Source organism: Budorcas taxicolor, chromosome 12 (genome assembly GCF_023091745.1).
Source record: "Budorcas taxicolor isolate Tak-1 chromosome 12, Takin1.1, whole genome shotgun sequence".
In the NCBI taxonomy this organism is placed as follows: Eukaryota; Metazoa; Chordata; class Mammalia; order Artiodactyla; family Bovidae; genus Budorcas; species Budorcas taxicolor.
In genome coordinates this window covers 54,296,667-54,310,995 of record NC_068921.1, presented here as the reverse complement: position 1 = coordinate 54,310,995, position 14,329 = coordinate 54,296,667, and positions in this window count along the sequence as shown.

Below are 14,329 nucleotides of genomic sequence, written 5' to 3'. Positions count from 1 at the left end.
TCATAAGCTGTGGGGCTGAGGCAAGGTGCTGTAAGATAGTTTATTTGTGAAGCTGGTTGGGGAGCACAATGGAATGGTCAGTGCAGCAGTAGCTGAAATAAGAGACAGGAAGGGCAGGAGACTCTGAAGTTAAATATAAGCTAGGTTCAAAGCAGACAAAGTGACTAATAATCAAACAAAAGTAAATGAATTGAACATCTAAAAAAAGCATTAAAAATGGAACAAATAGAAATAAAAAGATTGTAGCAGTAAGTCCAGCTACACCAATAATACAATAAAGAAAAATAGGTTAAACAGAATAGTTAAAATGGGGATGATCAGGTTAGGTTAAAACATTTTAGTTTCCATCTAACATATAAAGGCATAGAAAGGGTTAAAGGATAGAAGACAACATACCAAGAAAATGTCAAGTGAAACGTGGATAAATCAGGCAAAAGAGACTTGAAGACAAAAAGCATTATTAGAAATGTAGAGGATCCCTAAATGATGATAAAATACTGAAATTACCAGGAGGATATAGCAACTCTCAACTTGTATGCCTCTAATAACATATTTTAAGAGATAACATATTATAAGAGAAAAACTGATAGAACCAGAGAAAGGTAAATCCACCAGTAATGGCGAAAAACTTATGACACCTGTCTCATTGTCATATTCAAGATAAAAATATTTAATAAAAACACAGAAATTTGCACAACACAGTAAACGAGTTTAGTCTAACAGAACTCTGCATCAAACTCTTAAGGTATCCACACTCTTGTTAAGCACACATAGAACATTTATAAAAACTGATCATGAACTGGATTAAAAACTGTCTCAATAAATTTTAAAAAATCAGTACTATGTCCGATGCAGGATACAGCATGCTTGGGACTGGTGCACGGGGATGACCCAGAGGGATGTTGTGGGGAGGGAGGTGGGGGGGGGGGTGGTTCATGTTTGGGATCGCATGTATACCCGTCGTGGATTCATGTCAATGTATGGCAAAACCAATACAGTATTGTAAAGTAAAATAAAGTAAAAATAAAAATTAAAAAAAAATCAATATAATACATACTGACCTATAACCTACCTTTCCCAGATCCTCAGAAGTTCTGGAGTTTTCTGGTGAATGCTGGAGCAGCAATAACTTTGTGGGTTAACTCCATGTGGAAAGATTGCTAAGTCCACAAGCAGGTCAACAACCTTGGGATGGTGTGTTGGAAAGGAGGATGAATAGGCTTTGTTGCAAGCTGAATTATGAGGTGACAAACTACTTCCAATGATGTCTTGATAAAAAGACATTTATTTTGCAGAAGATGCAAAGAAACCAGCAGCTGGGCAAGAGCTAGAAACACTTCAGCTCGTCAGCAGCTTCTAGTAAGCATAGTCACAGGAAATTTAGCTGAACCAAGGTGGAAAGATGTTTAGTTTCTTAGAGAGGAATGAAAAATTTTTTGGTGTTGAACTATGTCAGAGGAGGTCAGATTATATGAGTTAATGTGAAACTAACAAACTCTGCAATGGCTCTTTCATGCTGTGCCCACAGTTTAAGGCCATTTCTTCCAGGCGGTATATGCTACATGTACGGTCACATACAATTTTCATTTTCTGGATAATATCCTCATTTTGGATCTTTCCCTACCTTTTCTTGTTGCCCAATCTATATAGTTGATGGCAGTCCTTTAATTCCAATTTCTTCGCATTTGAGTTATTAATCTAGGTGAGATGAAATTGGATGGACACATGTACACGTTACAGACCTCCCTTGATTTTTCTTCCTTTAAGGATGGTTGATCATTCTGGAGGCAGGGAATATATTAAGTGCTAGTTGGGCACTAAACTTTACTACGGACATTACCTATTAAGTATCTCTAAAGGAAATAATAAAATAGCAGCTTTTAGAGCCCATTTGTGACTCATAAAATATGGGTTAAAACCTCCCTTTTTATTACACTTTTACTTCTGTAATTATTACTGTAAGTGATGGAACAGTGCAGGGCAATCAAGAAATCAACTCTCTCAACTCCTGCACTTGAAGATAATCTATGAAAGTCTAAAGAACCACCTGATGAATAAGAAATAAACAGATTAAATGGAAAGGAGACACAAACAAAAATCAAACTCCCAATAAAGGGAAGCAATTAAAATAATGCTGAAATAATAGATCTGCAGAACCCCTGAGCCCATACAAACCTGTTCATTCCCTGCTTCAACACTCAAGGGAGACCCCATGAGATTTGTCTCCACACCTCAATTTGCCCATTCAGTCAATGGGGCATAATAATTGTATATGATGAATTTAGTGTTTTGGAAGAGGAGCTCATTGAGCTGATGTATATAAATATATTAGCATCAGTTCTGACAGTAAATGGTTAATAAATGTTGATTATTATTAATTAATACCATTATTACTATAATTAATAATGATAATTGTCTTCTTATACATGGCCCATTAGATTGTATATGGTATGTGTGATGTGATATTTATGAAGCTATTTTACCAGTAGCTTATTTTTTTCCCACGCTGATATGTGCTTGAACTAGCAGTCACCATTGACTTATAGTCAAAGCCTTTTCTCACTTTCATTAGGTGAGGATAGGAAGGTTATAAATCTAGCTGTTAGCATTTACAAATGCTACAATGCTATCTTCAAAGCACTACTCTTTTGGTGGTAGGAATGGTGGCTCAGAGGTTAAAACCTTTGCCCGCAATGTGGAAGACCTGGGTTTGATCCCTGGGTCAGGAAGATCCCCTGGAGAAGGAAATGGCAACCCACTCCAGTATTCTTGCCTGGAGAATCCCATGGACGGAGGAGCCTGGTGGGCTACAGTCCACGGGGTCGCAAAGAGTCGGACACGACTGAGCAACTTCACTTTGCTTCACTTGGTTTGAAGGGTTTATCGTATAATAGAGGACTGAAGCAACTTAGCAGCAGCAGCAGAGGACATAGATACAAACACTGACATACAAGAGAGAGCACCAGGAAAGGGTTGCAAGCATGAGGGAAGATGTTGTACATGGACTAAGATTCAGATTTAAATTAAACCAATGTTCAACTTAATAAGCTACTGGATTTCAGGCACTTTCTCAGAATTCACCATGGTTTGAATCAATCACCCACCCAATCAGCTCTAAATTGGAACATTGAAAAGAAGTGTCAGATGTTCAGTTGTGTCCGACTCTTTGAGTGCATGAACTGTGGCCCACCAGGCTCCTCTGCTCATGAACTTTTCCAGACAAGAATACTGGCATAGGTTGCCATTCCCTTCTCCAGGGGATCTTCCTTACCCAGGGAATGAACCTGGTCTCCTGCACTGAAGGCAGATTCTCTACCGTCTGAGCCACCAGGGAGGCCAGATTGGAACATTAGTTATTGTGATATGCAGTAATCATTTTAAAACCCCTGTGCAACAGTGTTTATAAGGTACTACTGTCTGTGTTTGAAACCAGGAAAAAAGATAAAAGGTGTTTTTTTTTTTTTTTTTTTTAATCACGCCCCCATTTCCCAGAGTCAAGAGATCCATGGTCTAGTGAAAAATGACCACAGTGTGTTAGTGGACATATTACTATATCATGTGATAAATTCTGTAATTGAGGAATGAAGCAGTGTTGTGTGTATGGTTTTCCTTGAATTAGCTCTAGTTTGTCCCTGGGAAAAATGAAGTTTGTGAAATATGTGTTTATGCCCCTCAGTGCCCTGGGTGCTTCTGTATCCTTGATTTTCTGTTCTACACATTCCAGGCTCCTATCCAAAATATCATGCCCATGGCACAGGCTCTCTTTTTGTCATCTAATGCACCCCCAAAGAAGAATTTTAATAGTGACATATTGCAGAAACAACTATTTATGTACAAAATGAAGATTGAGTATTCATGATAGAAGTCTCGGATGCCTGCCTGGGGCCTCTGCTCACCCACCATAAAGAGCTGGTGTCAGATAGTGAAAAAGAATGGACCTTGTATCCACTGGACAGACCTGAGTTGTAATTCTTGCTCCAGCATATACTGGCAGTCTTGGCAAGTTACTCAGCCTCCTGGAGTCTGTTTCTTTAATATTAAAAGAGGATAGAAATCTATTTCAGAGAGCCATTGTGCAAATCAAATGAGATCATTTGGGTCCTTATTGATCCTTCCAAGGGTTGGCTTTTACTCTGAAGGAGACTGGAAGTGTTGGGACGTTCTCATGGAAAAGAGCACATAATCTGACTTGTATTTAAAACAAATCTCTCAAAAAGGATGGGTAAGGTGGTAAAGCAAATATAATCAAATATTAATGGTGAGCTGAGGTTGTGAATGTAAGTGTTCACTGTAAATTTTTTTCCTTGCTGTATCTTTGAAATTTTCTATAATAAAATGTTGAAGAGAAAATATTCATTCTGGCTGATGGTCTGAGAAGAGACTTGAAGGTGTCAAAGGCAGAGAAGGGGACCAGTTGGAGGCTCCTACAATCACAAGAGACATCATTTTGCCAACAGAGGTCCATATGGTCAAAGTATGGTTTTTCCAGTAATCATATATAGATGTGACAGTTGGACCATAAAGAAGGCTGAGCACTGAAGAATTGATCTTTTTGAATTGTGATGCAGGAGAAGACTCTTAAGAGTCCCTTGGACTTGCAAGGGGATCAATCCTAAAGGAAGTCAACCCTGAATATTCATTGGAAGGACTGATGTTGAAACTGAAGCTCCAATACTCTGGCTACCTGATTAGAAGAGCCGACTCATTGGAAAAGACCCTGATGCTGGGCAAGATTGAAGACAAAAGGAGAAGGGGTGGCAGAGAATGAGATGGTTAGATGGCATCACTGACTCAATGGACTTGAGTTTGAGCAAGCTCCAGGAGATGGTGAAGGACAGGGAAGCCTGGTATGCTGCAGTCCATGGGGTCACAAAGAGTTGGATATGACTTAGTGACTAAACAGTAACAGTAACAATCACCAGGGGCAAAGGTGGTAGCTTGGAGAAAAGATGGTGGCACCGAGAGTGAAAACAAGGTTTGGAGTCTTGATACAGTTTGAAGGCAAAGAGGTGAGAGATAAGCAGCAGATTGGCTGTAGGGAGTGAGAAAAAGGGGAATCAAAACTGAAGCCAAGTTCTCTGGCCTGAGTGAATAGTCAGGTTTAGTTACCTGGACCAGAAAACTGCCAGGCTGCAGGAGTCCATGCCTTAATTTCAGATGGGCCCTTACCACTGAGCAGATGCATGCGTGTGTGCTAAATCACTTTGGCCATGGACTTCTCTGTTCCACCAGGCTCCCCTGTTCATGGGATCCTCCAGGCAAGAACACTGGAGTGGGTTGCTGTGCCCTCCTCCAGGGGATCTTCCTGATCCGGGAATGGAACCACAGGTCTCTTGTGCCTCCTGCATTGGCAAGAGGATTCTTTACTACTAGCACCACCTGGCAAACCCTCACAGTACAGCAGGTGATTTTTTTTTTGTCCTTTCCCAAGGACGTTTTTGTCTTTCCCAGGCCCAGTCACCCTATGTGCTCTTTTCCAGCCTAAAATACTCATGGTGCTCATTGCTTGCTACCATCCAGGCCCTGGTATTACTGTGGATCAGAAACAGCACTGAACTTGAGGTCAGAAGACCATGAGTGGTACTGTGAAGACTGAGCTAACAAGTGAGAGAGCAGATAACATGAAAAGCTTGTACACAGTGACTCTTGCTCGAAAGAGCTTTCTTTTCCTCACACACCCCATTGAAACTTGTTGATTTTGTATCTCCTTACAAGCAAGGTCTTTGATTTACCCTTCCTGGATTCCTGGGATTCCTGGAGATCTACCGCAACATTCTCAAGTGTCCAGTGCTGATATGGGAGCTGGGGTATATGAATTCCAACCTGCTTCTTCTCATCATGAGCTAAGTGACTTTCACAAGTTTCTCCAAATTTCGGTGATTGACTGATATTCTCTAAGGTTCTTCCCTTCTGATATTGTTATTAGAGATATTACCCACAGAAATCTCCTTTAAAATTCACAGTGGCCCTTAGTGTAGGTATTCTCTGATTCTGGAGACAATAGTCTCGTCTCTTGGGTCTAATCCATTTTGGATTCTAACTGGAAGGTTTTCAGTGCAGTTTTTTTGTCTGAGATCTCCTGAAATTTAGCCAACTCAGGCCCTGGGTAAGCAGGGAGGGTGGGACTTTTTGGAGCCCCTCAAAACCATGCTCATCCAGCTGTTCTCTGGGACTTCCCAAGAAGAGTCACTCATGTCCAGACTGTGAAGACACAGCAAAGCATCCTTGGGTAGGACTTAGAAAGCACTGGCAATGGACTCTGACACAAGAGAAACTGAGATAAAACCAAAAACAGTAAGGTCATTGATCCTTAAGGGATTTTCCTTGGAGCTGGCTGGAACTTCAGACATGGGAGCCCTGGCTGAAAATGGTACCTCTGGAACAGATGAAGGGTATCTCTTCTGAAAATCTGAAGACATTTTAAAATTATTACAATCTTTTGAAACTGCAGAACTTTCTTGTTGGGATGAAGGGAAAGGGTCCAGATGAGTGCTCATGGCTTATAAGGTATCAAACCAGCCATGTTTTAAGGTATCTTTGCCATGTTTTTCCATGCCACTTTTATACTCTCCTTTTTCAAAAAAAGTTATTTATTTATTTTGGGCTTCCCTGGTGGCTCAGATGGTAAAGAATCTGCCTCCAATGCAGGAGACCCAGGTTCACTTCCTGGGTCGGGAAGATCCCCTGGAGAAGGGAATGGCAAATATAATACCATTTTACAGTATTATATTAGTATTATATTAATGTTATAATACTACTATGCTAATAACGTCATTGGTAATTAAGACACTCCAGAAGCACCAAAGCAAAAGTAAATGCCTCTAAGTAAAGAACAATAAAACATTTAAAATTTAATATTTTTATCTAACTGACTTTTTTCAACAACTGAGTGACATTATTTTTATAGCTTTACTGAGATATAATTGACATACAATAAACTGCATGTATTTAAAATGTAAACTTTAATGAGTTTTGATATATGTGTACACCCACAAAGCAATCACCATAGTAAAGATAAATGAGTGTATCTACAGCCCTATAAGTTTCCTTGTGTCTTTTTGTAATCATTCCCTTCTCTCTTCTCCAACCTCCTTCCAGTCCCTGGGAAACTCTTGGTCTGCTTTGTGGCACTATAGTTTCATTTGTGTGTTATAGGATATTATGTAAATGGAATAATATGATGTATACTCTTTTTTTGTCTGGCTTCTTTCACCATGAATATTTTGAATTCATCCATATTGTTCTATGTAGCAATAGCTTATTCTTTCTAACTTCTGAGAAAATCCATTTCTTTTTATTGCTGAGTAGTAATCTCCTGTATGGATATAATGGAACTTATTTATCCATTCTTCAGTTGGATGGACATTTTGTTTGTTTCCAGTTTTGGCTAATACAGATAAAGTTGCTATGAATATTTCTTTATCAGCTATTATGTAGATATAGGCTTTCATTTCTCTCAGATAAATGCCTAAGAACAGAGTTGCTGGATTGTATGGTAGGTTATGTTTAACTTTTAAAACTGTCAAACTATTTTCCAAATTGGTTGTACAATTTTATATCCACTCCAAGAGTAAACAGAAGCTCCAGTAACTCATCCTCACCAAGACTTGGTATGAGGAGTCTTTTTTAGCCATTTTAATAGCAATGCATTGAGATTTCATTGTGGTTTTAATGTGTATTTCACTAATGGCTAATATTGGTCATCTTTTGATGTGCTTATTTGTCATCTGTATATCTCTTTTGATCATATACCTGTTCAAACTTTTTACCCATTTAAAAAAGTGAGTTGTCTTCTGATTGAATTGCAAGAATTCTTCATATAATCTAGATTCATTTTTTTTCCGTATATACACTTGCAAAAGTTTACTCCCAGTCTGAAGTATACCCTTCATTTTTTATAATAATATCTTTTGAAGAACAACATTTTAATTTTGATCACATTCAATTTATTATTTTATCTCATAGCTTGTGATTTCTTTGTGTCCTATTTAACTAGGATCACTAAAATTTTTTCTATGTTTTCTAGAATTTTTGTAATTTTAATCATTATATTTAGGTCTATGGTTCATTTTGAATGAAGTTTTGTACTGCAAATCATTGCTTAGAAATTAAAAAAAAACTTAAATAAATGAATCAGAAGACTTAGTATTATTAAGGTGTCAATTCTCCTCCAGTAGATCCCAAGAAGTATCCCAGCAGCATTTTGTGGGTGTTTTGGGTAAAAATCAATAAGCTGATTTCAAGATCTAGATGGAAAGGACCTAGTGTAGTCAAAACAACTTAAAAAAGAACAAATTTGAATGACTTACACTACCTTATATCAAGACATATTGTAAAGCTATAGTAAGTAATCAAGAACATGGGTAACTGATGTATAGATGAGCAAATACATTAATGGAACAGACTACAGAGTACAGAAATTAACCGCCCCCACACATGGTCAGTTGATTTTCAACAAATGTGCTAAGGCGATTTAATAGGGGAAAAGATAACATTTTCAACAAATGATGCTGGAACAATTGGATACTTGTATACAGTGAAATGGGCTTCCCTGGTGGCTCAGACGGTAAAGCATCTGCCTGCAGTGCAGGAGACCTGAGTTCGATCCCTGGGTTGGGAAGATCCCCTGGAGAAGGAAATGGCAACCCACTCCAGTTTCTTGCCTGGAAAATTCCATGGACTGAGGAGCCTTGTAGCCTACAGTCCATGGGATCACAAAGAATCGGACACAACTGAGCGACTTCACGTTCACGCTCATGCAGTGAAATGAACCTTGACCTGACAGATATATTAATAAATCATTATAGGGAAGCTAATAAATTGTCATGGGTTGATAGGCTTTTTCAGATAAAAAATAAGTGATTAGAAATAAATGGTTTAATTTAAAACGTGTAAAAATTTGAATTCTCAACAGCCAACTGAAGAAAATTCATATAAATGATCATGTAAATTGTAATTGATATTGACAAATACAATTAATCAGCCTCTTGTTTGCCTTCTATACAAATATGGATAAACATTTAATACAATTCCAATATACAGAAAATTAAAAACAGCCAAATAAGAGTCATGTTCTCTATCATTCTGTCTACATAGGCAAACCAATTTATCATTAAATAAATTGGTTGTTTATTAAAAGTTTTAAAAGGTTGGATAAAAGGCAAGATGAGGTTGTTTTGAAAATCGCTTGCTGGACCAGTAAAGTAAATTCTTTTGTGTCACTAGGTTTGCCTCTTTTGGGTACAGATGGAGCTTGTAGTAGCAAACACAAAAGTGAGAAATGAAGGTGAGAGATTTATCAGTTGAGAAAAATTTTATTTGTGATGAATTCTTTCAATACTGTTTATATAACTCTCCCTTCTCTGACTGTTATCAGTGTCTCATAGCAAAATAATAATTTAAAAAAACCACTTGTTTTCTTTCTGTAAGTTTTTTCCCATTTAAACCACATGCAGATTTAGAGTCCTTGCTACTTTCCATGCCAGTAGATGGCATTCTTATTCTTGTTTTTATTTTAATAGGGTTAGCTTCATGATACATGTGATGCTCTGCACTGGACTTAATTTGGTTCTGGTTCTACAGTCCATGCTCAGGATGAACAATTTCTAATGCACCTGGAAAGCAGAGGAACACACACAAGAGATGAATAAAACCGTGGTGCTTGGAAAACTGAGATGTGTCCAAAACCTTGTAGCTTCTTTATTTTTCACGTTGCTGAGTGGTGTCAGGTCTAGTGATGTGAAGAGTTTTTGGCTAAGGGAAGACTGAACCTTGGCCCTCCAAACTATCCACAGTGCTGCAGGACAACAGATTCTTGTAGTTAACTCTGCCACTTCTGGGTGGTGGCTCAGGCTCTCGGGCTGTCTCTGTTCCTTGTTCCCCTATGCGCAGCAGCTTCTGGGCATCAGGGAACATTGACCTGTGGTAACAGGATAGGGGCTTGGGTCTGCACGCCGACTGCTTTCCCTGTCCGCCTGGTGGCTTGGTCTTGATGACTCTGCTGCTGTGATGAATTTCCTTGGTGCAGTCAGAGTTGCGCCCTGCCCCCAGCTCTGCAGGTGCTGTAATCTGCTGATGTCAGCCATAGCCTCCCTCTGGCCCCAGCTTCAGCCATCTGACCCCAGCTTCAGCCATCTGACCCCAGCTTCAGCCATCTGACCCCAGCTTCAGCCATCTGACCCACAGCCCCTACTTCAGGGTCACTGTACCCTGGGTAGGGGAACCTGTGGTTCACGTTCTGACTTGCTGCTCCAGGCTGTGATACAGTTCCCTCGCTGAAAGCATCTGTGAATACCTGCATCCCTTCTATACCTTCCACATGGAGCAACCGAAATCTCAGGGCTCCTCTTTCTGGCCTATGTGCCCCACTGTCATTTCTATTCACTTCTCTTCTTCTGTGATTATCATGTTCAGTTGCTGTTCAGTCGCTCAGTTGTGTCTGACTCTTTGAGACCCCATGGACTGCAGCACAGCATCTTTCCCTGTCCTTCACTACCTCCTGGAGTTTGCGCAAACTCATGTCCATTGAGCTGATGATGCCATCCAGACATCTCATCCTCTGTCACCCCATTCTCCTCCTGCCTGCAATCTTTCCCAGAACCAGGGGCTTGGTTAAGGGCATAGTACAAAGCGGCATCTCCCCAGGGTTCCAAAGGGAAAATAGGTCCAGAGGCCCCTGCCTTTAGCTTAATTTTTCCATCTCTCTAGGATATATTCACCAGGTCTTCAGGAGCCAGTCCATGCTTCTCCTCCCACTTTCTCCCTTCAAAGTTTTGTTTCCAGAAAGCAGACCAAATTTTGCCTATCCCCAGAAAGTGTGATTCTTTCTATTCATGTTTGTTAAAAACTACCCTTAATACTTTTTCTTACCGTACAGATTATCTTTGCCTTAGATCACTGATCTAGACTCAACACTGTCATATCCAATGCTTCCTTTTTATATAACACATAAATATCTTCTTGACTATAAGTATTAAAACAATGACTTAACTTTATTATAAGGAAAAAATAAGAGGAAAGCAATTTGTTTTAAAAAGATGTTCACCTGTATATATAGAATCATCATGAATTCCATAGCCATGAATACAGACTGTAACAACTGTCCTACTGCAGACTCAAATATTAAGCAGTAAAAATGTTCAAAACCCTTGATAAACTCTGATCATAACAAACCATGATTTTTCTTGTATTCACTTTGCAGTTACCATCCTAGAAAGTCATGTGCATTTTAAGCCACAGTACCCCCGCCTTGTGCTAACTAAACGTCAGTAGTGCGCCAGTCGCTGGAACCACTAACCACCTCCCCAATCTCTAAATTTCCCCCTAGTGGGCACTAGCATTCTCAATAAAAGCATTTGGGTTAAGCAGTACCTTTCCTTGTTGGGCTTCCCTTGTGGCTCAGCTGGGAAAGAATCAGCCTGCAATGCAGGAGACTAGGGTTTGATCCCTGGGTTGGGAAAGCTTACCCACTCCAGTATGCTGGCCTGGAGAATTTGGGGTCACAAAGAGTTGGGCACGACTGAGTGACTTTCACTTTTCTTTCCATGTAATGCTTGTGATCTATCCTGAGTCTGGTCACAGATTTAGCAGTACTCTGCAAGGCGGGCCTTTTGTTCATACACTTTCAGATAATCCTAACATTTATGCCATGGGACTTCTTGGTACAAGGGCTAGGGGGTTGTGTGTGTGTGCGTAAATGCTCGGTCATATCTGATTCTTTGTGACTCTATGGACTGTAGCCCTCCAGGCTCATCTGTTCATGGAATTTTCCAGGCAAGAACACTGAAGCAGGTTGTCATTCCTTCTCCAGGGGATCTTCCCAACCCAGGGATCAAACCCTTGTTTCCTGCATTGGCAGGTGGATTCTTTACCACTGTGCCACCTGGGAAGCCTGTCTTGGTAGGAGCGTCCCCATTATTTTCAGATCTGGAGACTCTCAAGTTTTCCAGACATTTTTTAAGAAGAGCACTGGACTATACTGTCTTCCATTCCTGTCTTTTGCCCATTTATCTATTGAACTGTTTTCTCATGGGTTTGAATCAACTCTTAATACCTTTCCATTATGATTAGAAAGATCAACATCTAAAACACCAAGTGATTCACAAAGAATCTCAGGGTTGGAAACATTAATAGATAGGTCAAGACCAGAGCTCTAATCTTCTGTCTAGAACTTTTCTGTGTCATAAAATTATTGCCTCATAAATTAATCCATTGGCATTTTATTTGGAAATTAGTGTCCAAATCATTATTAATTTTTATTGTTGTTGATGTAAATCACTTCAGGAGGGCCTGATTGTGCCTCGGTAAAGTGACACATTGAAATTCCAAACCTGCAGACCTATTAGGTGGGGGCCTCACAAAGCTATATTCACCTAATGAGGCTCAGCCTAAGGAAGACTTTCAACTCTTCTCATGGTTGCTCTTTGGGCCCAAGGGGACTTCCTTTGGTTTCTTATTCAATATTTATCCATTCTTGTAGTCAGGCTTTGTTTAATGTAATTATCTGGATTTTTTTAAAATGCAAACTTTTCCATTGCTTATATCTCAAAATGCACCTTAGAATAATTCATCTCACTTGATAACAAAGTGAATCAAACATATAAACCAAAAAAGGGAAACCGTTTTATCTTCTTTTCTTGATGCAGCAAGTCTTGTCTAAGGGGGAGGAAATTAGCATTTTCTACACAACATTAGGAAAAAATTTCTATGTCAAGTACAAATTTTATGATCCAATTCCCCCAATTTGAGTCCTTCTTATCTACCTAACTGTTATCCTTGCTAAATCAAGAAAAGAGCATTAGAGGTAATGGTTGACTTGTGAATGATACACTCTGTGTGTGTATTAGGGAGAGAATGCATATGGAGCAATTGACTTAACTAGGTGTGCAGCCCTGTGAGCATTTGTGTCTGAGGTCCAAATCAAGCCCTTAACAGGCAAGATTCCTTAATATAAATGAGAAATAGGCTTTATCCTGCCATAATGACCTGCAGCCTCTCAGACATGGCTCTCCACAGACCGATCAGTCCACAAAAAGGTTGGCCAGCTCACTGAAGCCATTATCTTTTATTTATGCAGATCAGATTGTGACAATCCTTGGAATATTTTGTTTTCTCTCTCTCTCTTTTTTAACCTTCTTGTTATGGTCCTTTCTTTTTGCTTCTGTATAGGCAACTTCCCAAACAAGCATTTTCATGACTTTTCAAGTCACTGAATGAAAATATTAGAGTATAATTTCTTTAGCTTGTATTATTCCACAAAGAAAAGAAAACTGTTTTAATTTTGGAGATTACTAGAAAAAGGAAGAGGAAAAAAAAATTCCTTAATTTTTTAAACTATCCGGGGAAGTACGTACTGTGCCAACATACTCACCAGCACCGAGTCCCAATAGTTTGCACTTTCATTATTTAATATGCCCTCTGGAGGTTTGGACGTGGCTCAGAAAAAATTTTAAACAAATTTCTTACATATGACCCTAATTTCAATGGATATGCTTTGAAAAAAAAATCCTTAACTTTCTTCCTTTTACGTTTCCCATTAGTCAATATTAGCCACATATTCATGAATGGGAATTTCACTAGCATACAGACTGTAAAGAAACATATCAGCGTGACTCTTTTTAATGTCTGTGCTTCCAGTGATCTTTCCCTCTTGGGGAGTGTGTTCAACAGAAGAAGCTGAAAGAAAATGAGAAGTGAATGTTATTATTTTGGGGCCATGCTGCAAGGCTTGTGGGAAATTTCCCAGCTAGGGCTTGAACCTGTACCCTTGGCAGTGAAAACTGCGAAGTCTTAATCACTGGGCCACCAGGGAATTCCCAAGAATGTTACTTCTGACTGTGTCAGTTTGGTCTCTGCTGTGTATTGCTGTTCTTTCTAGCTTTTATCTGAGCCAAGAAATAAGGCAAGAAACCCACTGAAAGATCAGGCAACAACCATTGTAGGGAGGCTTTTCCCATTTGATTTGGGTGGGGGGAGTGGTGGTGCAGAATTCAGCTGGTCCTCAGGGTTCTTATTCCTGCATCAAATGCATGAGCATTTTATTAAATGTTAATTATTATATTTCAGTTATATTCTAGACGTTATGGCAGGTATAAGAAAGAATCAAACATGATCCTTGCCTTTATTCAGTCATTCGATAACGGTGCTAGCCACTGGGAAAACAACAATGAAACAGACCCTGTGATTTTTGGAAGACAGTCTGAATCAGTGATGGTGTTGTTACAGAAGCTGGATCAGTTGTACTGGCTGCCTTCCAAGTAGTACTGGACGTTACGAGAGTATAACACACAGGATGTTAACTTAGAGTGTATGTGTAAAGGTTGGCAAAGGT